Source organism: Triturus cristatus, chromosome 7, assembly GCF_964204655.1.
Source record: "Triturus cristatus chromosome 7, aTriCri1.1, whole genome shotgun sequence".
Classification (NCBI taxonomy): Eukaryota; Metazoa; Chordata; class Amphibia; order Caudata; family Salamandridae; genus Triturus; species Triturus cristatus.
The window spans coordinates 1473540786-1473565689 of NC_140590.1; the positions used below are offsets into that span (position 1 = coordinate 1473540786).

Genomic DNA, 24904 nt, shown 5'->3' on the forward strand with positions numbered 1-24904 from the left:
ATATGAAACAGAACATAAGATACTTTGGTCTGACAACTGTGCCGAAGAATGAGCGGGGAGGAAACAGAACACTGAAACTACGAAGACTAGAATCCAAAATGATTATACGATTTAAAACAAAGGCCCCTCATGGTCTCAATGGGGATGAGGAGTTATACAGCCATCTGTGAACCTGCTACACGACTTGAATCTATAAGGGACTAATAATCAAGGGCAATTTCATCAAAAATCTGCATCCGTGTTAAATATCATGCACTGAGCAAACAATTATGAGGAATTATGCACTGAGCATATACCTGATCAATTCATGATTGTGATAGAGAAGAATTCAGTTACATCATACACTAAGTATTAATTACTGGATATATTACAATCGTGTCTAATATTACTGTATGCAAAGAACTGAACAACACGGATGGAATAATTTCCCTCATTGTTAAAATGATAACCTATCCACTAAGGAATACAATTTAACCATGCCTAAAATGGTATAATGATCCAAACTACATCTCCCATAATTCCTCCTAATGGATAATATGGGTCTAACTATAAATAGTGAACATTGAAAATGGACTCACACACCGTGAGCAAGACCGATTGTGGTTGAAACGCGTTGGTGGTGGTGGAGGCTGGTGACTATTTGCACGGAAAATAAATCCTAAATCAAACAACTTCCTTGGCGTGCAGTGCTTCCTTTCTGAGGAAATTGGTGAATAATTGATTACGAGAACTGGCCCGTTCTCGCCACTAGCACCCGCTATGAAATTGCGCGCTCTCCTTTTGGGCCGTTTGACGATTATATATATATATACATATATACATACATATATACATACATACATATATACATACATACATATATACATACATGTATAAACACTTCTGAGAACAAAAGTAATCAATATTTTCAATAATCCACAGACGATAAGTCTTCTTTGTTCATTGATTTCTTGATGTTATTATTCTTATTTCTTAAAAGAGTTCGCACAGTAAATGCCAACACGTGTTTCGCGCCAGCTGCGCTTCTTCAGGGCTGTCATATAAACAAAAATTGTTAAAATTAGAATATACTAATACAATCATATTCTAATGTACATGTACAAACAGTTCTTAAATACTGTTTTTTAAACTGTGATATATAAAAAAGAATATACAGATAACGTGGAAAGTAAAGAACATAAAATTGTGAGATGAAGGAAATAGGCCTAACATTCTCTTAGGCTATCTTGTAGTCTCCAATATAAATTCCTTAATTAGTAATACAGTTCAATTATGAAAACACATTAATTTCAACATAGGAGCAGAGTTTTACCTCATCTTCCATTATTGGTGTCTTTTTAAATAAGCTGACAATAATCTTCCCAGTTGATAGGGTCTCCCTTTATTTGGAAACAGTTCCTACAGATAAAGTTGGGTCATTATTAATTAATTTATATTTTAGAATTTCTAATAGCTTCACTCTTTAGTTTGTATTCGCACCAATAGAAGAGAGTTGTTTTGTCAAAGAGCACAATCTCACCTTAACCTCGATTCTATTCCGCCAAAACCTTGTATTTGAAGTTTAAAATCTGTTAAGTAGCTCTCTTAGCGTTCCATAATACGACCTATAAAGATACATTACACGATCTATTAGGTCCTACTGCGGTTTCTCTCTAGAAATTTATAACTACAGTCAGTATCTACAATTTATAAATAATTCTGTAAGCCATCAATAGTATAGTAGCGTGGGTGTGTAGTATTTTGTTTATTGACACTCTAACTAACTAAATTTGTGTAAATTTCTGTCAAGCAGCCCAGTTTTAATAAAGTCATTTCAACTTAAAAGTTCAAAACAGACGAAAAATATGAGTTCTGAGTTGACTACCTTCAATATTCTCAAAAAAACCTTACTTCTAATCAGGCTATCAGTGCACCAGAAATCTTCTTACCGCTAAGTTGTTACAACTTCAGAAATTCAGAACCGAGATATTAGAGTTCAAAATCCGCTACCTTCCTATATTCTACATAAGAGCTTCAACTCTAATCAAGCTTACAACGCGCCAGAATCCTTCTTACCGCTAAAAATAAAGAGTGTTCCAGGTTCAGAACATCCGTCGGTTAGCACAGGTGAGACGCCTTTGGTGCCCTAGCCGTTATATATGTTCTGTATTCAATTAACTAATTGAAAAATGGCGGGAAAAATAATTTTAAACGTACGAACCTTTTCAATGAAGCGAACAGCACTTCAAATTTCTAGCAGTCGTTAAATCCAGTGGAGGTAATTGGAAATCATTATTTAGTTGCTAATTAATATATGCAAAATTATAGTTATTTAGGGCAAACAATAGAATAAAATAAAAAAAATAATAAAAAAATAAAAATTTCATTAGGGTTGGAATCGAACCCCTGTCTCTATCTACATGAAGAGGTACTGTTTTGAACCGGTGAGCTAATCTACACGATTCAAATGTTAACAGTATTTGACTAGTTATTTCAGAACCCATCTAACATAGTTAATTACTGGTTCGGGTAATCATATCAAAAGTAAAATCCTAAATATTACCTGATCTCCTAATTTTGAAAATATAAAATTATAAAAAACAATTTGATTGATATTTCAGGTTTATCTATACCAAGTTAGAATCAAACCCGTACATGCTCGGCATGAGATTGTCAGTTATTATCAGAGTAAGCTATCTCGTGAGTCCTATGTTAATCATAAATTTCTGACATAGATAAGACTAAGATTGAATCTCCCAAAAAGTTTTTTATTATTTTGAATATATATTGTTTTTCGATGAATCACAATATTGGAAACAGATATAAAGAAATGTTATTTAAGTCCAATTATTTTGTAGAGAACAAAGTAGTATTGTATGGTATCCTAAATTCTCCTTTGCCATTGACCCCGGGTTCGGGATCGCCTGTGCATGTCAACCTTATATTTATCTATCATTAGCCAATTACGCTGACGGGTTGATCCCTTAAATTAGTGTTTATTGTCAAGATTTATCACACATTCAGTCCAAGCTTTGGACTCTATTGACCACTTATATTGCTGAATCCAAAATTCAAAATTCGCCTCCTTCTGGATAGTACGAATTACTAGTGAATGAAATTATAGTTATTACCCCACTTAACACAGAAAGGAAGGGGATCTATGTACAATTTCCATAGATATTATCTCATTTAAATAACTGACATCTACAGTGAAGGTCTAGGAACATTGATAATTGATTTTAACTTAACAGGGTATAGATCTCACGATCTACATTCAATCCAAATTGTACCGCTTTTAGTTTATTAATCCAGAATGTTTCTCTATCTCAATTTGGCTTCTAAGTCACCCCCTCTTCTGTCCAGGGTGACTTGTTCGATACCCATAAACTGGATATTTCCAAGTTCATTACGTTTATGTTGTTCTTTAAAATGGACTGCCATTGGATATTTCGGATCACATTTTTTTATAGCTCTAAGATGTTCCATCCATCTGATTTTAAGCTTTCTTATTGAAGAGCCAACATATATCTTTTTACATGCACATGTTATTATGTATATACAATGACTAGTATTACAATTTATAAATGATTTAATTTTGAAGTAGTTTCTATTGGTATGATCGCAAAAAATTATTGTTTTGTCTATAACATGTTTGCAACAGATACATTGACTACATCTGTATTGTCAGCATTCCGTCCATCATTTGTTTGTTGTAAGGCTTTTCGCCCCAAGTGGGATGGGTATTCCCAGATGTGGGACCCGTGCTCACTACGCCACTGGAGTCAAGCTATCCTGGCTGATGACGGCTGATAGCCAGAAACCGGTCCTAGGATGCTTGATTCCGGTCCAGGGAAGACATGGCGTGGCAGTTCGGGCTGGACTGTTCCCATGAGGCACAGGGTCAAGAATGATTTGCATATGGCCATGTCTAAACTGGGGTGGTGTAGTGGGCAAAAGAACGATGGATTTAACCCAGATCTCTTGACTGGGGGAGAATGTATGCATTGTCAGCATTCCGTCCATCATTTGTTTGTTGTAAGGCTTTTCGCCCCAAGTGGGATGGGTATTCCCAGACGTGGGACCCGTGCTCACTACGCCACTGGAGTCAAGCTATCCTGGCTGATGACGGCTGATAGCCAGAAACCGGTCCTAGGATGCTTGATTCCGGCCCAGGGAAGTCATGGCTTGGCAGTTCGGGATGGACTGTTCCCATGAGGCACAGGGTCAAGACTGATTTGCATATGGCCATGTCTAAACTGGGGTGGTGTAGTGGGCAAAAGAACGATGGATTTAACCCAGATCTCTTGACTGGGGAGAATGTATGCATTGTCAGCATTCCGTCCATCATTTGTTTGTTGTAAGGCTTTTCGCCCCAAGTGGGATGGGTATTCCCAGACGTGGGACCCGTGCTCACTACGCCACTGGAGTCAAGCTATCCTGGCTGATGACGGCTGATAGCCAGAAACCGGTCCTAGGATGCTTGATTCCGGTCCAGGGAAGACATGGCTTGGCAGTTCGGGCTGGACTGTTCCCATGAGGCACAGGGTCAAGACTGATTTGCATATGGCCATGTCTAAACTGGGGTGGTGTAGTGGGCAAAAGAACGATGGATTTAACCCAGATCTCTTGACTGGGGGAGAATGTATGCATTGTCAGCATTCCGTCCATCATTTGTTTGTTGTAAGGCTTTTCGCCCCAAGTGGGATGGGTATTCCCAGACGTGGGACCCGTGCTCACTACGCCACTGGAGTCAAGCTATCCTTGCTGATGACGGCTGATAGCCAGAAACCGGTCCTAGGATGCTTGATTCCGGTCCAGGGAAGACATGGCTTGGCAGTTCGGGCTGGACTGTTCCCATGAGGCACAGGGTCAAGACTGATTTGCATATGGCCATGTCTAAACTGGGGTGGTGTAGTGGGCAAAAAAACGATGGATTTAACCCAGATCTCTTGACTGGGGGAGAATGTATGCATTGTCAGCATTCCGTCCATCATTTGTTTGTTGTAAGGCTTTTCGCCCCAAGTGGGATGGGTATTCCCAGACGTGGGACCCGTGCTCACTACGCCACTGGAGTCAAGCTATCCTGGCTGATGACGGCTGATAGCCAGAAACCGGTCCTAGGATGCTTGATTCCGGTCCAGGGAAGACATGGCTTGGCAGTTCGGGCTGGACTGTTCAAATGAGGCACAGGGTCAAGACTGATTTGCATATGGCCATGTCTAAACTGGGGTGGTGTAGTGGGCAAAAGAACGATGGATTTAACCCAGATCTCTTGACTGGGGGAGAATGTATGCATTGTCAGCATTCCGTCCATCATTTGTTTGTTGTAAGGCTTTTTGCCCCAAGTGGGATGGGTATTCCCAGACGTGGGACCCGTGCTCACTACGCCACTGGAGTCAAGCTATCCTGGCTGATGACGGCTGATAGCCAGAAACCGGTCCTAGGATGCTTGATTCCGGTCCAGGGAAGACATGGCTTGGCAGTTCGGGCTGGACTGTTCCAATGAGGCACAGGGTCAAGACTGATTTGCATATGGCCATGTCTAAACTGGGGTGGTGTTGTGGGCAAAAGAACGATGGATTTAACCCAGATCTCTTGACTGGGGGAGAATGTATGCATTGTCAGCATTCCGTCCATCATTTGTTTGTTGTAAGGCTTTTCGCTCCAAGTGGGATGGGTATTCCCAGACGTGGGACCCGTGCTCACTACGCCACTGGAGTCAAGCTATCCTGGCTGATGACGGCTGATAGCCAGAAACCGGTCCTAGGATGCTTGATTCCGGTCCAGGGAAGACATGGCTTGGCAGTTCGGGCTGGACTGTTCCCATGAGGCACAGGGTCAAGACTGATTTGCATATGGCCATGTCTAAACTGGGGTGGTGTAGTGGGCAAAAGAACGATGGATTTAACCCAGATCTCTTGACTGGGGGAGAATGTATGCATTGTCAGCATTCCGTCCATCATTTGTTTGTTGTAAGGCTTTTCGCCCCAAGTGGGATGGGTATTCCCAGACGTGGGACCCGTGCTCACTACGCCACTGGAGTCAAGCTATCCTGGCTGATGACGGCTGATAGCCAGAAACCGGTCCTAGGATGCTTGATTCCGGTCCAGGGAAGACATGGCTTGGCAGTTCGGGCTGGACTGTTCCCATGAGGCACAGGGTCAAGACTGATTTGCATATGGCCATGTCTAAACTGGGGTGGTGTTGTGGGCAAAAGAACGATGGATTTAACCCAGATCTCTTGACTGGGGGAGAATGTATGCATTGTCAGCATTCCGTCCATCATTTGTTTGTTGTAAGGCTTTTCGCCCCAAGTGGGATGGGTATTCCCAGACGTGGGACCCGTGCTCACTACGCCACTGGAGTCAAGCTATCCTGGCTGATGACGGCTGATAGCCAGAAACCGGTCCTAGGATGCTTGATTCCGGTCCACGGAAGACATGGCTTGGCAGTTCGGGCTGGACTGTTCCCATGAGGCACAGGGTCAAGACTGATTTGCATATGGCCATGTCTAAACTGGGGTGGTGTAGTGGGCAAAAGAACGATGGATTTAACCCAGATCTCTTGACTGGGGGAGAATGTATGCATTGTCAGCATTCCGTCCATCATTTGTTTGTTGTAAGGCTTTTCGCCCCAAGTGGGATGGGTATTCCCAGACGTGGGACCCGTGCTCACTACGCCACTGGAGTCAAGCTATCCTGGCTGATGACGGCTGATAGCCAGAAACCGGTCCTAGGATGCTTGATTCCGGTCCAGGGAAGACATGGCTTGGCAGTTCGGGCTGGACTGTTCCCATGAGGCACAGGGTCAAGACTGATTTGCATATGGCCATGTCTAAACTGGGGTGGTGTAGTGGGCAAAAGAACGATGGATTTAACCCAGATCTCTTGACTGGGGGAGAATGTATGCATTGTCAGCATTCCGTCCATCATTTGTTTGTTGTAAGGCTTTTCGCCCCAAGTGGGATGGGTATTCCCAGACGTGGGACCCGTGCTCACTATGCCACTGGAGTCAAGCTATCCTGGCTGATGACGGCTGATAGCCAGAAACCGGTCCTAGGATGCTTGATTCCGGTCCAGGGAAGACATGGCTTGGCAGTTCGGGCTGGACTGTTCCCATGAGGCACAGGGTCAAGACTGATTTGCATATGGCCATGTCTAAACTGGGGTGGTGTAGTGGGCAAAAGAACGATGGATTTAACCCAGATCTCTTGACTGGGGGAGAATGTATGCATTGTCAGCATTCCGTCCATCATTTGTTTGTTGTAAGGCTTTTCGCCCCAAGTGGGATGGGTATTCCCAGACGTGGGACCCGTGCTCACTACGCCACTGGAGTCAAGCTATCCTGGCTGATGACGGCTGATAGCCAGAAACCGGTCCTAGGATGCTTGATTCCGGTCCAGGGAAGACATGGCTTGGCAGTTCGGGCTGGACTGTTCCCATGAGGCACAGGGTCAAGACTGATTTGCATATGGCCATGTCTAAACTGGGGTGGTGTTGTGGGCAAAAGAACGATGGATTTAACCCAGATCTCTTGACTGGGGGAGAATGTATGCATTGTCAGCATTCCGTCCATCATTTGTTTGTTGTAAGGCTTTTCGCCCCAAGTGGGATGGGTATTCCCAGACGTGGGACCCGTGCTCACTACGCCACTGGAGTCAAGCTATCCTGGCTGATGACGGCTGATAGCCAGAAACCGGTCCTAGGATGCTTGATTCCGGTCCAGGGAAGACATGGCTTGGCAGTTCGGGCTGGACTGTTCCCATGAGGCACAGGGTCAAGACTGATTTGCATATGGCCATGTCTAAACTGGGGTGGTGTAGTGGGCAAAAGAACGATGGATTTAACCCAGATCTCTTGACTGGGGGAGAATGTATGCATTGTCAGCATTCCGTCCATCATTTGTTTGTTGTAAGGCTTTTCGCCCCAAGTGGGATGGGTATTCCCAGACGTGGGACCCGTGCTCACTACGCCACTGGAGTCAAGCTATCCTGGCTGATGACGGCTGATAGCCAGAAACCGGTCCTAGGATGCTTGGTTCCGGTCCAGGGAAGACATGGCTTGGCAGTTCGGGCTGGACTGTTCCCATGAGGCACAGGGTCAAGACTGATTTGCATATGGCCATGTCTAAACTGGGGTGGTGTAGTGGGCAAAAGAAAGATGGATTTAACCCAGATCTCTTGACTGGGGGAGAATGTATGCATTGTCAGCATTCCGTCCATCATTTGTTTGTTGTAAGGCTTTTCGCCCCAAGTGGGATGGGTATTCCCAGACGTGGGACCCGTGCTCACTACGCCACTGGAGTCAAGCTATCCTGGCTGATGACGGCTGATAGCCAGAAACCGGTCCTAGGATGCTTGATTCCGGTCCAGGGAAGACATGGCTTGGCAGTTCGGGCTGGACTGTTCTCATGAGGCACAGGGTCAAGACTGATTTGCATATGGCCATGTCTAAACTGGGGTGGTGTAGTGGGCAAAAGAACGATGGATTTAACCCAGATCTCTTGACTGGGGGAGAATGTATGCATTGTCAGCATTCCGTCCATCATTTGTTTGTTTTAAGGCTTTTCGCCCCAAGTGGGATGGGTATTCCCAGACGTGGGACCCGTGCTCACTACGCCACTGGAGTCAAGCTATCCTGGCTGATGACGGCTGATAGCCAGAAACCGGTCCTAGGATGCTTGATTCCGGTCCAGGGAAGACATGGCTTGGCAGTTCGGGCTGGACTGTTCCCATGAGGCACAGGGTCAAGACTGATTTGCATATGGCCATGTCTAAACTGGGGTGGTGTAGTGGGCAAAAGAACGATGGATTTAACCCAGATCTCTTGACTGGGGGAGAATGTATGCATTGTCAGCATTCCGTCCATCATTTGTTTGTTGTAAGGCTTTTCGCCCCAAGTGGGATGGGTATTCCCAGACGTGGGACCCGTGCTCACTACGCCACTGGAGTCAAGCTATCCTGGCTGATGACGGCTGATAGCCAGAAACCGGTCCTAGGATGCTTGATTCCGGTCCAGGGAAGACATGGCTTGGCAGTTCGGGCTGGACTGTTCCCATAAGGCACAGGGTCAAGACTGATTTGCATATGGCCATGTCTAAACTGGGGTGGTGTAGTGGGCAAAAGAACGATGGATTTAACCCAGATCTCTTGACTGGGGGAGAATGTATGCATTGTCAGCATTCCGTCAATCATTTGTTTGTTGTAAGGCTTTTCGCCCCAAGTGGGATGGGTATTCCCAGACGTGGGACCCGTGCTCACTACGCCACTGGAGTCAAGCTATCCTGGCTGATGACGGCTGATAGCCAGAAACCGGTCCTAGGATGCTTGATTCCGGTCCAGGGAAGACATGGCTTGGCAGTTCGGGCTGGACTGTTCCCATGAGGCACAGGGTCAAGACTGATTTGCATATGGCCATGTCTAAACTGGGGTGGTGTAGTGGGCAAAAGAACGATGGATTTAACCCAGATCTCTTGACTGGGGGAGAATGTATGCATTGTCAGCATTCCGTCCATCATTTGTTTGTTGTAAGGCTTTTCGCCCCAAGTGGGATGGGTATTCCCAGACGTGGGACCCGTGCTCACTACGCCACTGGAGTCAAACTATCCTGGCTGATGACGGCTGATAGCCAGAAACCGGTCCTAGGATGCTTGATTCCGGTCCAGGGAAGACATGGCTTGGCAGTTCGGGCTGGACTGTTCCCATGAGGCACAGGGTCAAGACTGATTTGCATATGGCCATGTCTAAACTGGGGTGGTGTAGTGGGCAAAAGAACGATGGATTTAACCCAGATCTCTTGACTGGGGGAGAATGTATGCATTGTCAGCATTCCGTCCATCATTTGTTTGTTGTAAGGCTTTTCGCCCCAAGTGGGATGGGTATTCCCAGACGTGGGACCCGTGCTCACTACGCCACTGGAGTCAAGCTATCCTGGCTGATGACGGCTGATAGCCAGAAACCGGTCCTAGGATGCTTGATTCCGGTCCAGGGAAGACATGGCTTGGCAGTTCGGGCTGGACTGTTCCCATGAGGCACAGGGTCAAGACTGATTTGCATATGGCCATGTCTAAACTGGGGTGGTGTAGTGGGCAAAAGAACGATGGATTTAACCCAGATCTCTTGACTGGGGGAGAATGTATGCATTGTCAGCATTCCGTCCATCATTTGTTTGTTGTAAGGCTTTTCGCCCCAAGTGGGATGGGTATTCCCAGACGTGGGACCCGTGCTCACTACGCCACTGGAGTCAAGCTATCCTGGCTGATGACGGCTGATAGCCAGAAACCGGTCCTAGGATGCTTGATTCCGGTCCAGGGAAGACATGGCTTGGCAGTTCGGGCTGGACTGTTCCCATGAGGCACAGGGTCAAGACTGATTTGCATATGGCCATGTCTAAACTGGGGTGGTGTTGTGGGCAAAAGAACGATGGATTTAACCCAGATCTCTTGACTGGGGGAGAATGTATGCATTGTCAGCATTCCGTCCATCATTTGTTTGTTGTAAGGCTTTTCGCCCCAAGTGGGATGGGTATTCCCAGACGTGGGACCCGTGCTCACTACGCCACTGGAGTCAAGCTATCCTGGCTGATGACGGCTGATAGCCAGAAACCGGTCCTAGGATGCTTGATTCCGGTCCAGGGAAGACATGGCTTGGCAGTTCGGGCTGGACTGTTCCCATGAGGCACAGGGTCAAGACTGATTTGCATATGGCCATGTCTAAACTGGGGTGGTGTAGTGGGCAAAAGAACGATGGATTTAACCCAGATCTCTTGACTGGGGGAGAATGTATGCATTGTCAGCATTCCGTCCATCATTTGTTTGTTGTAAGGCTTTTCGCCCCAAGTGGGATGGGTATTCCCAGACGTGGGACCCGTGCTCACTACGCCACTGGAGTCAAGCTATCCTGGCTGATGACGGCTGATAGCCAGAAACCGGTCCTAGGATGCTTGGTTCCGGTCCAGGGAAGACATGGCTTGGCAGTTCGGGCTGGACTGTTCCCATGAGGCACAGGGTCAAGACTGATTTGCATATGGCCATGTCTAAACTGGGGTGGTGTAGTGGGCAAAAGAAAGATGGATTTAACCCAGATCTCTTGACTGGGGGAGAATGTATGCATTGTCAGCATTCCGTCCATCATTTGTTTGTTGTAAGGCTTTTCGCCCCAAGTGGGATGGGTATTCCCAGACGTGGGACCCGTGCTCACTACGCCACTGGAGTCAAGCTATCCTGGCTGATGACGGCTGATAGCCAGAAACCGGTCCTAGGATGCTTGATTCCGGTCCAGGGAAGACATGGCTTGGCAGTTCGGGCTGGACTGTTCTCATGAGGCACAGGGTCAAGACTGATTTGCATATGGCCATGTCTAAACTGGGGTGGTGTAGTGGGCAAAAGAACGATGGATTTAACCCAGATCTCTTGACTGGGGGAGAATGTATGCATTGTCAGCATTCCGTCCATCATTTGTTTGTTGTAAGGCTTTTCGCCCCAAGTGGGATGGGTATTCCCAGACGTGGGACCCGTGCTCACTACGCCACTGGAGTCAAGCTATCCTGGCTGATGACGGCTGATAGCCAGAAACCGGTCCTAGGATGCTTGATTCCGGTCCAGGGAAGACATGGCTTGGCAGTTCGGGCTGGACTGTTCCCATGAGGCACAGGGTCAAGACTGATTTGCATATGGCCATGTCTAAACTGGGGTGGTGTAGTGGGCAAAAGAACGATGGATTTAACCCAGATCTCTTGACTGGGGGAGAATGTATGCATTGTCAGCATTCCGTCCATCATTTGTTTGTTGTAAGGCTTTTCGCCCCAAGTGGGATGGGTATTCCCAGACGTGGGACCCGTGCTCACTACGCCACTGGAGTCAAGCTATCCTGGCTGATGACGGCTGATAGCCAGAAACCGGTCCTAGGATGCTTGATTCCGGTCCAGGGAAGACATGGCTTGGCAGTTCGGGCTGGACTGTTCCCATAAGGCACAGGGTCAAGACTGATTTGCATATGGCCATGTCTAAACTGGGGTGGTGTAGTGGGCAAAAGAACGATGGATTTAACCCAGATCTCTTGACTGGGGGAGAATGTATGCATTGTCAGCATTCCGTCAATCATTTGTTTGTTGTAAGGCTTTTCGCCCCAAGTGGGATGGGTATTCCCAGACGTGGGACCCGTGCTCACTACGCCACTGGAGTCAAGCTATCCTGGCTGATGACGGCTGATAGCCAGAAACCGGTCCTAGGATGCTTGATTCCGGTCCAGGGAAGACATGGCTTGGCAGTTCGGGCTGGACTGTTCCCATGAGGCACAGGGTCAAGACTGATTTGCATATGGCCATGTCTAAACTGGGGTGGTGTAGTGGGCAAAAGAACGATGGATTTAACCCAGATCTCTTGACTGGGGGAGAATGTATGCATTGTCAGCATTCCGTCCATCATTTGTTTGTTGTAAGGCTTTTCGCCCCAAGTGGGATGGGTATTCCCAGACGTGGGACCCGTGCTCACTACGCCACTGGAGTCAAACTATCCTGGCTGATGACGGCTGATAGCCAGAAACCGGTCCTAGGATGCTTGATTCCGGTCCAGGGAAGACATGGCTTGGCAGTTCGGGCTGGACTGTTCCCATGAGGCACAGGGTCAAGACTGATTTGCATATGGCCATGTCTAAACTGGGGTGGTGTAGTGGGCAAAAGAACGATGGATTTAACCCAGATCTCTTGACTGGGGGAGAATGTATGCATTGTCAGCATTCCGTCCATCATTTGTTTGTTGTAAGGCTTTTCGCCCCAAGTGGGATGGGTATTCCCAGACGTGGGACCCGTGCTCACTACGCCACTGGAGTCAAGCTATCCTGGCTGATGACGGCTGATAGCCAGAAACCGGTCCTAGGATGCTTGATTCCGGTCCAGGGAAGACATGGCTTGGCAGTTCGGGCTGGACTGTTCCCATGAGGCACAGGGTCAAGACTGATTTGCATATGGCCATGTCTAAACTGGGGTGGTGTAGTGGGCAAAAGAACGATGGATTTAACCCAGATCTCTTGACTGGGGGAGAATGTATGCATTGTCAGCATTCCGTCCATCATTTGTTTGTTGTATGAACGGAACCGCAGCAGTAAATCAAAGTGACGGAACGCATCAAAGAAACCTGGTTGAGCGCTGGCCTTTGGGGTCGGAGGACGCCATAACGGCGGAAGTCTCCCGGGTAAGAACATTTTCTTTTCTTGCGAGTCACATACGCTGCAGCGAGAATATAGCGCAGTCAAGTAGTTACTGAAACATGCGCTGGGAAACAAATGCATAGTGTTTCCTTTCTCTCTTGATGTGAATCGTTTAAAGTTCGTGACTCGGGGTTAAATCAAGCTAATCCCCGCTCACTGAAGAACCATTACGAGTGTCCTTTTAAGTCCTGACTAATAAAGTGCAAACTCAGGCAAACGGTCTTAAACCGCGCTATACACAGTGCCTGCGTCAACACAACTGGGGATAGAACCTACAGCGTCTCGCTCATCGGGGCCAATATGGAGGAGAGGGCTGCCAAGAGAACATCTAAAGCGCAGAATATGTTTCAAAGGAGTGCAGGGGCATCAAAAAATGCCAATCCAACGGATAAAAGATTGCAACCCCAAATCACTACTATCAAACAACTGTTTATGCAGCTTGAAAAATTATTACGTAAGGAAACCTCACGCAGTTGGGAGATTATAACTTTAGAAAAATACATTGAATGTGACATGGTACCCAGAGGGCTTCGCATCTTTACTCTCCCAAACCATCCAGACACAAAATCTGAAATGCTTGAAGAGTGGGGCAGGAACAACATGGAGTGTTCCAAAAACATGATGCATATAATCATCAAATATGCTAAAAAAGACGTAGATGAATTACAACAGAAAATATCAGAACTTGAGACCCAGATCACAGCATCAAGTGAAAACAGTGAGGTAATTAAGAAACTACGAGCTGACATGGATCGCAATCTTGATAAACATGAAGAAGAAGTACAGGAGAGGAAACAACGCAAGTTTCGTAGAGATGAGGACGACTACGAATTTGGAACCATCTTTACATTTGCAAAAAAATTCGAAATCTATAAACAACAATGGGAAACACAGACCAATGTAGATGTAGGTGCTGGCTATACAACGAGCGGATCTGAATCAGACCCAGGCGAAGGAGAACAAAGACAAACAGGCCTGCGCAAATTCTCTTTTTTAGAGGAAATGAAATTGCTCTACCAAGAGCAACAGACGCCCAGAGACAAACCAAGAGGACGCGGATCAGGGAGGACCAGGTCAAGGGGAAGGGGATCCTTTCACTCAAGAGACCAAGGAAAACAAGAAGCAGCAAGCAGCTCAAGCGGAAGATACAATCTAAGGAACCGCACGGTGGTGAGGAAATAAAATGTAAAAATCATGAAATCCCAAACCTGGTCATCAATTTATCCAGATATACTTTATCTCAATCTGAAACAACCCTTCTCAACAAAGGACTATCATTTTGCCCAGAGAAACATCAGGACCCCCTGGAAACCAAAATAGACTTATACAAATATGTAAGAAAATTAAAACTAAAAAAATACTTTGCCAGACACTCTCCCAAAGCAAATACAGATCAAAACCAACTGCTCGATCCTGAAAATTCAGGAATCTACAAAATCTCTGATGCACCACATCTTAGGATTGCTTACGAACTAGCAAATGAGACAGATGCTTCTCAATTAACAGATACCCAGCATTCCGTCCATCATTTGTTTGTTGTAAGGCTTTTCGCCCCAAGTGGGATGGGTATTCCCAGACGTGGGACCCGTGCTCACTACGCCACTGGAGTCAAACTATCCTGGCTGATGACGGCTGATAGCCAGAAACCGGTCCTAGGATGCTTGATTCCGGTCCAGGGAAGACATGGCTTGGCAGTTCGGGCTGGACTGTTCCCATGAGGCACAGGGTCAAGACTGATTTGCATATGGCCATGTCTAAACTGGGGTGGTGTAGTGGGCAAAAGAACGATGGATTTAACCCAGATCTCTTGACTGGGGGAGAATGTATGCATTGTCAGCATTCCGTCCATCATTTGTTTGTTGTAAGGCTTTTCGCCCCAAGTGGGATGGGTATTCCCAGACGTGGGACCCGTGCTCACTACGCCACTGGAGTCAAGCTATCATGGCTGATGACGGCTGATAGCCAGAAACCGGTCCTAGGATGCTTGATTCCGGTCCAAGGAAGACATGGCTTGGCAGTTCGGGCTGGACTGTTCCCATGAGGCACAGGGTCAAGACTGATTTGCATATGGCCATGTCTAAACTGGGGTGGTGTAGTGGGCAAAAGAACGATGGATTTAACCCAGATCTCTTGACTGGGGGAGAATGTATGCATTGTCAGCATTCCGTCCATCATTTGTTTGTTGTATGAACGGAACCGCAGCAGTAAATCAAAGTGACGGAACGCATCAAAGAAACCTGGTTGAGCGCTGGCCTTTGGGGTCGGAGGACGCCATAACGGCGGAAGTCTCCCGGGTAAGAACATTTTCTTTTCTTGCGAGTCACATACGCTGCAGCGAGAATATAGCGCAGTCAAGTAGTTACTGAAACATGCGCTGGGAAACAAATGCATAGTGTTTCCTTTCTCTCTTGATGTGAATCGTTTAAAGTTCGTGACTCGGGGTTAAATCAAGCTAATCCCCGCTCACTAAAGAACCATTACGAGTGTCCTTTTAAGTCCTGACTAATAAAGTGCAAACTCAGGCAAACGGTCTTAAACCGCGCTATACACAGTGCCTGCGTCAACACAACTGGGGATAGAACCTACAGCGTCTCGTTTATCGGGGCCAATATGGAGGAGAGGGCTGCCAAGAGAACATCTAAAGCGCAGAATATGTTTCAAAGGAGTGCAGGGGCATCAAAAAATGCCAATCCAACGGATAAAAGATTGCAACCCCAAATCACTACTATCAAACAACTGTTTATGCAGCTTGAAAAATTATTACGTAAGGAAACCTCACGCAGTTGGGAGATTATAACTTTAGAAAAATACATTGAATGTGACATGGTACCCAGAGGGCTTCGCATCTTTACTCTCCCAAACCATCCAGACACAAAATCTGAAATGCTTGAAGAGTGGGGCAGGAACAACATGGAGTGTTCCAAAAACATGATGCATATAATCATCAAATATGCTAAAAAAGACGTAGATGAATTACAACAGAAAATATCAGAACTTGAGACCCAGATCACAGCATCAAGTGAAAACAGTGAGGTAATTAAGAAACTACGAGCTGACATGGATCGCAATCTTGATAAACATGAAGAAGAAGTACAGGAGAGGAAACAACGCAAGTTTCGTAGAGATGAGGACGACAACGAATTTGGAACCATCTTTACATTTGCAAAAAAATTCGAAATCTATAAACAACAATGGGAAACACAGACCAATGTAGATGTAGGTGCTGGCTATACAACGAGCGGATCTGAATCAGACCCAGGCGAAGGAGAACAAAGACAAACAGGCCTGCGCAAATTCTCTTTTTTAGAGGAAATGAAATTGCTCTACCAAGAGCAACAGACGCCCAGAGACAAACCAAGAGGACGCGGATCAGGGAGGATCAGGTCAAGGGGAAGGGGATCCTTTCACTCAAGAGACCAAGGAAAACAAGAAGAAGCAAGCAGCTCAAGCGGAAGATACAATCTAAGGAACCGCACGGTGGTGAGGAAATAAAATGTAAAAATCATGAAATCCCAAACCTGGTCATCAATTTATCCAGATATACTTTATCTCAATCTGAAACAACCCTTCTCAACAAAGGACTATCATTTTGCCCAGAGAAACATCAGGACCCCCTGGAAACCAAAATAGACTTATACAAATATGTAAGAAAATTAAAACTAAAAAAATACTTTGCCAGACACTCTCCCAAAGCAAATACAGATCAAAACCAACTGCTCGATCCTGAAAATTCAGGAATCTACAAAATCTCTGATGCACCACATCTTAGGATTGCTTACGAACTAGCAAATGAGACAGATGCTTCTCAATTAACAGAGGAGAAATGGGGCTACAACTGGACAAACGCATGCCAACCACATTTAAGAAAAAATCCAAGTTTTGCCCAGCGCTGCATCCAGGGAACAAAATTGATATCTTTTATGATCTGGTATTGGGAGAAATAGATACCCTGCGGAATGTCACCTCAAAGGAAAAACGGGAAAATCTAACCAAAAAAGAACGAGAGGCCATACAATCATTAAAGAACACCAATGAAATCGAAATCAAACCGGCCGACAAAGGCGGAAATATTGTAGTGCTTGACAAACAGCACTACATAGAAGAAGCAATGCGCCAGCTAAATGTAACTAAAAACTACAAAAATCTGTTAAAAGATCCAACAGATATGTTAATATCAGACCTACACAGTAAATTAAACATGTGGCAAGAGAAAGGTCTGCTCACAGAAAATGAAAAAGGATTTTTAATGGTCGAATACCCAATTATGCCAACCATCTACTTTCTCCCAAAGGTGCACAAAACACTCAACAAACCACCAGGTCGTCCAATCATTTCGAGCTGTGGAAGCCTGTACGAAAACATATCAACTTATGTAGACTACTATCTAGCACCCCTTGTAACAACTTTGAGCTCCTATATAAAGGACACTAGGGATTTTCTGCGAATACTGAATGGCAACCAACCTACCTACTGGTAACCATTGATGTGGTGTCACTATACACCTCAATTGATCATCAAAAGGGACTGAACGCGATCCATTACTTCCTCAAACAGAGGCCTATGAATGAATTAGAGCACTCCAAGATGTTGATTGAAATGATTACCATGTGCCTGTACAACAATATCTTCTTATTTAACAAAAAAATGTCTGCCCAATGCTGCGGTACCGCAATGGGAGTTTCTTTCTCTCCAAGCTATGCGAATCTCATGATGGGGTGGTGGGAGAGGAACATAGCTTGGAGAGAGGAAAACGACCATCACATGTCAAACGTAGCCCTTTGGCTATGATTTATAGACGATTTATTTGTACTATGGAGAGGAACTGAGAAACAATTCCAAGATTTCTTTGCGGAGCTCAATAAGAATGATGTTGGTTTGAAATTCACTTACAACATAAGCCCGAAAGAAATTGAATTCCTAGATACAAAGGTATACGTCAAAGACAATCAACTGCATACCACAGTTTATCGCAAAAAAACAGCAACAAATAGTCTGCTCCATGGACTAAGCTTCCATCCCCAGGCACTGAAAAGAAGCATACCTTATGGTGAACTTCCGCGGATGAAAAGAAACTGCTCGGAGGAGCAGGAAATGGAAGAGAAATTTGAAGAAACAAAAGAACGCTTCAAACAACGTGGATATAAATATGCAGACATAAGACGAGGCGAAATGAAAGCAAGACAAAAAACAAGAGCGGATACACTACTGACCAAAAAAGAGCAAAGTAGAAGCCAAGAGAACAGCACAGACACAGATGATAACTCAGAGAGCCAAAAGAGCATTACAAAATCCAATGACAATCAACCACGACTAATACTCACCTACAGCAAAGAAAGCTATGAAATTCAAAAAAGAATAACCAAATACTGGAATGTACTCAAAAAAGACCCAGACATAGGAAACTCTATTGGAGATCAGCCTTTGGTCTCATTCAGGAGAGCGCCTAACCTCACTGACCACTTGATCAGATGCCACTTCGAAAACAAAAAACCGGAAACTTGGCTACAGATGAGATCTAAGGGGTTCACAAAATGTACATCCTGCAAGGCATGCAAAATTGGTAAAAATCTGAAAAACTTGATTGACCCAACGGGCAAAGCTTTTGAAATAAAGGAAACCGTCACATGTGAATCTACACATGTAGTATACATTCTCCAATGCTATTGTGGAAAACAATATATAGGGAGTACGATCTGTCCCCTTAAGAAACGGATATTGGAACATATCCGAGCGATACAAAATATGGACAATGCATATGCAATCGCGAAACACATGACTATGCACAAGGACAAAACATGGCTAGATATTAAATACTCAGGATTAATAACAGTTCCAACAAATGAACGTGGAGGAAACCGAGTACAAAAACTACGCCGCTTAGAGTCCCGTATGATCATGAGGTTCAGAACAAAACATCCACTGGGACTTAATGGGGATGAGGAGATGTATGTCCATCTTTGAAAAGAGAAGGAGAGAGAAGAAACAAAAAATATCAAAAAGCCTAAATTGCACTTCGCTGCTTGAAACCAAAAGTGCTCTGTTGACGAACTTTTAAGTCATGCTTGCAGTGAAATTTCTTGTACACATCTTGACTGTGTTGATGAAGTGGGAAATACTCACACAGCAGTTGCATGAACAACAATGATGCTCGCACATTCTCTGTCTGACTGGTGACATGAGTAATCGAAAGCAGAGGAAGGGGCACTCAGCCCACCAACATTTGAACACTCAGTCTCACCCCATGTGTAATCATATAAAATATATTGGACAAATCACCAATATCGGCACGTCCACTACTACAAGTGGATTCAGCCCATCACAACATGGAGGTTGATCGATAAAAACTAGATCTAATCTACTCTGCTTTCTGATGCTCAAACTCGCCATTTAAGTAAGAGAATCACTAGCGCGACAAACAATAAAGTTTTGTGAATAATGTGTAAAAACTACTTAACCCAGAATGCACTAGTAAGAGCCTAAGTGTATTTAAGAGGAAATTGAAAAAGGACTAAAATAACACTCTACCATGATCAGGAACTATGGTTCGAAACGCGTAGGAGACAGTCACGAACTGAATAAACAACTCTAAATCATCAAGAGGTGTTCCGTGTATTTCATCTTTGAGCAAGATTTCTTACGAGACCCTGTCCTGGTCTCGACGCGGGCACCAGCTGGCTAAGGTGCTCCCACTGTCAATTGGACACTTTGCTAAGGGATATATATATATATATATATATATATATATATATATATATATATATATATATATATAATCATCTACTGGCAGTCGCCAGTAGATAGTTATAGTTAGGACCGTGTTTCCATAGGAAATCTGAAAATTCTATTTTGAATAACTTTGGCGCCGGTTGACGAATCCTCGCAAATTTTTCAAAACTAATGGGGCACTCCGCTCAGCTCCTACACTGAAAGTCTCGGGGTGATTCGTCAAGCGGGGGCTGAGAAAAAAGGGGGGTCCCAAAACACGTTTTCCCCATGCATTTTCCCATAGGACCTTTAGTCGAAGGTACAGCCCGAACGGCTGAACAGAATTACTTGAAATTTGGCAAAGAGGTAGTCCTCAGGTCAGGGATGTGCCTTTTGCATATATGGAGTAAATCTGTTCAGTAGTTCCTGAGAAAATTGCAGTTAAAAGCACATAAATATCTATAGGCACGCACCGTGCGCGCACCCTAACGTGCGCGAGCGTAATTCTGATTGGTGGATTCATGTCAGTCAACATTCGAATCGGTCGAAATCAGGAAGTGTCGACCGCCATTTTGTGTGTTGTGTGTGTGACAGGGACAAAGAAAGGTGGAGAACGTGAAAAGGGGGCAGGGTAGAGAGTTCCTGACCCCCTAGCCTTTGTCAGGGGGCCCCTGAAGGACCCCGAAGGGGGAAAAAAACATTTTATTATTTTTCAAAAAATGGCGGAGTGCGCGCACCCCCAGCCGCCATTTTGAGTTTTAGAGGCAGAAGAGAGCTAAAAACACAAGTGGAGAACGTGAAAAGGGGGCAGGGTAGAGAGTCCCTGACCCCCTAGGCCTTCTCAGGGGGAACATAAAAGACCTCTTAGGTCTCAATAAAAATAAAAAAATTACAAAAAATATCGCGGGGTGCGCGCACGGTGCACGCACGGTGGCAAAAAAAACATAGAAAAATAGAATTAAAAATCAAGTTCAAGAGTTTAGATGTTGGTTGGTTCTAAAAAGAGCCGTTGTGTTCATTGAGTGTTTTTTTGTACCTACAAGTAAGTACCGATGCAGAGTCTAAAGTTCAAGAGGAAGACTCTGTTGCCTTCATCTGTGAAATGACCACAGTCTCCTCTATAAATGCCTTGCATGTTGTAACGCAAGTTGTTGTGGTATATAGAACCCATACCATAGTCTCTGAGGAAAGCAGAAACAGACTTATTGACATGCTTTCGTGCTTTGTCAATCTGCGGACAAAATTGTTTGGACCAGTTCCACTTTTGCCTTTGGCATATATTAGAATATACAAAGGTAGTTTGTGGAAAAAGTGACATCAATTGCACAAAGGTGTCCTTAACAAGCATTTCCAGACCTACCCCAGTTAAAGTGCCTAGGTCATTTCCACCACGGTGCACAATTATAAGGTTAGGCTGTGGGAGATGTAGAAAAGATTTCACCAAAGGCATTAATTGGTGCCGCTTTAATCCTCTCTGACCAATCCATTTAATGTCTACATTTGGCAAAGCAAGGTCTTTCAAAATACCTCTTTTTTCTGCATACTTTTCACTCCAGAAGACATAGCTATGACCTACAATCCACACTGTGAACATCTTTCAAGGAGATCTGGATGCACTCAGGTGTATTTCAGTAGAATGGCAATATGAAAAGAAAGATAGTTGTAAAATGGAGGCTTACATACTTTTTTTAAAATAAAAAGAGCTCACTGGCTGTTTCAGACCATTCTACACTAAAAACTAGGCCGTATGTTTAAATTTTTAAAAGCATGTTTTGTATTGGTTCAGAAAAATGTGTTCCCACAGAAGATTACTTTGGATATGCTGTTAGGTTTGAAAAGTCAAGCACTCTTGCTCTTTGGATTAGAAACATTGTGTGCTGAACCTCTGACCTCTCTGCTCACACCAGTGTTCCATGACCTGTTGCTATGGTAGGAGGCAGAAGTCATGTTGGGGGTAGGGATCATTTGGAAAGGGTTGGAATTTGCAACCAATAGAAGGAATATGCTACTTAACAGTATGCATCTGTTCATGGCATGTAGAGCTGCAGATCTATACATGGTGCATAGCTCGCCACCTGGTGTTGGGCCCGGATGTTTGCAGTTTGTTTTTCCTGTTGGAAAGCCTTTGGAAGTCACGAGTTCGGTGACTCCTCCTCTGGTTCGTATTGCGCATGGGCATCGGCTCCATCCTTAGATTGTTTTTCGCCAGCAGGGTAAGATGGAGCGTAGTAGTAACAGTAAAGAAACCCATGTGTATTGTATCTAAATAAGATAAGACTGGAACGGATACAGGTAGCCGGGGAGGCGGGTGGGCGTGTATAGATCTGCAGCTCTACATGCCAAGAACAGATGCATACTGGTAAGTAGCATATTCCGTTCGAGGCATATGAGCTGCAGATTATACACTGTGCATAGATTATATAGCAGTACCCAACCCTAGCGGCGACCACCGGCATCCGTTGCAGTTGTTTGAAACAGTGTTTTTAGTACAGCTTGGCACACACTAGCTTGTTGCTTGGTTTGCACATCTACACAGTAATGTTTTGTGAAGGTGTGCGGGGTTGAACACGTCGCTGCTTTGCAGATGTTCTCTAGTGGTATGTTCCCTAGGAAAGCCATAGAAGCCCCTATCTTCCTTGTACAGTGGGCTTTAGGGGGAACAGATAGCGTTCCTTTTGCTTTGTGGTAGCAAATCTGTATGCATTTTACAATCCACCTAGCTATCCCTGATTTAGAAATAGGGTTGCCTTTGTGTGGTGGGGAGAAGGAGACAAATAGCTGTTTGGTTTTCCTGAAAGGTTGTGTCCTTTGGATGTAGTAAAGTAAAGCCCTTTTAACATCCAGTGTGTGTAAGGCCCTTTCCGCAACTGTTTGGGGTTGCGAGAAAAAGACTGGGAATTCTACCGACTGGTTTAGATGGAATGGAGAAATGACTTTGGGTAGAAATTTGGGGTTGGTGCGGAGTACAACCTTGTTCTGATGCATCTGGAGAAAAGGTTCCTGTATAGTGAGTGCTTGTATTTCACTAACCCTTCTGAGGGAAGTGATGGCCACTAGAAAAGCTGTTTTCCATGTGAGAAATTGCAGCTCACATTTATGTAATGGTTCGAAAGGGGGTCCCATTATCCGCGTGAGGACTATATTCAAGTTCCAGACAGGTGAGGGTGGTACTCTGGGTGGAATTACTCTTTTGAGGCCTCCCATAAAGGCTTTGATGGCAGGCACTTTGAAAAGTGGGAGGTGCTGCCTGTTCTGTAAATAAGCAGCAATTGCAGCGAGGTGTAACCGAATGGAAGTATATGCTAGGTTACACCTTTGTAAATGGAGTAAATAACATATAATGTGCTATATGGATACATTTAAAGGATTGATTGTGTTGGTGTGGCAGTAAACAACAAATCTTTTCCACTTTGATGCATAGCATGCTCTAGTAGTAGGGCGTCTAGCTTCCCTGATAATGTTCATGCAATCAGGGGGAAGGTTAAGGTATCCGAATTCTAGGACCTCAGGAGCCAGATCGCAAGGTTGAACTGAGCTGGGTCCGGGTGCCTGATCTCTCCATGGTTCTGGGTTAGGAGGCATGGTGAGAGGTGTAGCTTTTGGTGTGGTACTACTGAGAGTTCCAGCAGTGTGGTGTACCACGGTTGTCTGGCCCATGTTGGAGCTAATAGGATCAGAGTTAGGGAATGCTGTTGTAGCTTTCGCACCACTAATGGAATTAGTGGGAGAGGTGGAAAAGCGTATGCAAATTTGTTTGACCAGCTCATCCATAATCGCACTGCCTTTGGACAATGGGTGTGGATATCTGGCGGCGAAACTTGGGCATTTTTTGTTTTCGTGGGTGGCGAATAGGTCTATGTGTGCATGCCCCCACTTCTGAAAGAACGGGTGAAGAACTTGTGGGTGAAGCTCCCACTCGTGGATCTGCTGTGTCTGCCTGCTGAGCAGATCTGCCACGGTGTTTTGGACTCCTGGGACGTGTTGGGCTAGGAGAAAAATCTTTTGTGGAATTGCCCATCTCCATATGCTCTGTGCTAACTGAGTGAGCTGTAGAGAGTGTGTGCCCCCCTGTTTTTGAATGTAGTACATGGCAGTCATGTTGTCTGTGCGAATGAGGACTGCCTTGCCTGAAATCTGCGTCTGGAAGGATTTTAGGGCGAGGAAGATCGCCAGTAACTCCAGATGGTTGATGTGGAGTAGCTTCTGTTGCGGCGTCCATGTGCCTTGTGCTGTGAGATGTAACAGATGAGCTCCCCAGCCAGAGAGCGATGCATCTGTTGTTAGGATTATTTGTGGGACCGGGTCCAGGAACGGTCGACCTCTGGAAAGGTTTGTGGTGTTCCACCACTGCAGAGAGCGATGGGTGCGACCGTCTACCAACACCAGATCTGTCAGTTGTCCCTGGGCCTGGTTCCACTGGCGCGCTAAGCACTCATGGAGTGGACGCATTTGGAGTCTTGCATGGGGCACTATAAAGATGCAAGAGGCCATCATCCCTATGAGCTGCATAAACACTCTTGCTGGGAGAGAGTGTTGACATAGGAATTTTTGACGCAGAGCCTGTATTTTTGCAATCCTGGCAGGATTGGGAGAGGCTATGGCTTTTGAGGTGTCTATGGTGGCTCCGAGATATTGTTTTGTGTGTGATGGTACCAGGTGGGATTTTTGACGGTTCACCGTGAAACCTAGCTGGTGAAGTAGTTGGACCGTAGCGGCGGTATGTTGCACACATTGTTGGTAGGACGTGGCTTTTATCAGCCAATCGTCCAGATACGGGAAGACGTGAATGTGCTGTATTCTGAGGTGTGCAGCCACTACTGCCAGGCACTTGGTGAAAACCCTTGGTGCTGTTGTTATTCCGAACGGGAGCACCTTGAACTGGTAGTGTTGTCCGTCCACCACAAATCTGAGGTACTTTCTGTGAGACTGGTGTACTGGGATGTGAAAGTATGCGTCTTTCAAATCCAGAGTGGTGAGAAAATCGTTCTGGGAGAGGAGTGGAAGAACCTGTTGAAG

At 45.3% G+C, this 24904-nt stretch overlaps 1 long non-coding RNA gene across 1 annotated transcript in view; it reads right to left on the reverse strand.

Moving 5' to 3' along the window:
* Positions 1 to 931: 931 nt before the first annotated feature.
* LOC146812205 (uncharacterized) overlaps positions 932 to 24904 on the reverse strand; it is an 82351-nt gene continuing 58378 nt past the window's right edge. Inside the window, exons 3-4 of the long non-coding RNA XR_014965879.1 lie at positions 1313 to 1398; positions 932 to 1033 (exon numbers count right to left, since the gene is read on the reverse strand). This is a non-coding gene — a long non-coding RNA (uncharacterized LOC146812205). The remainder of the gene's footprint in view (positions 1034 to 1312; positions 1399 to 24904) is intronic.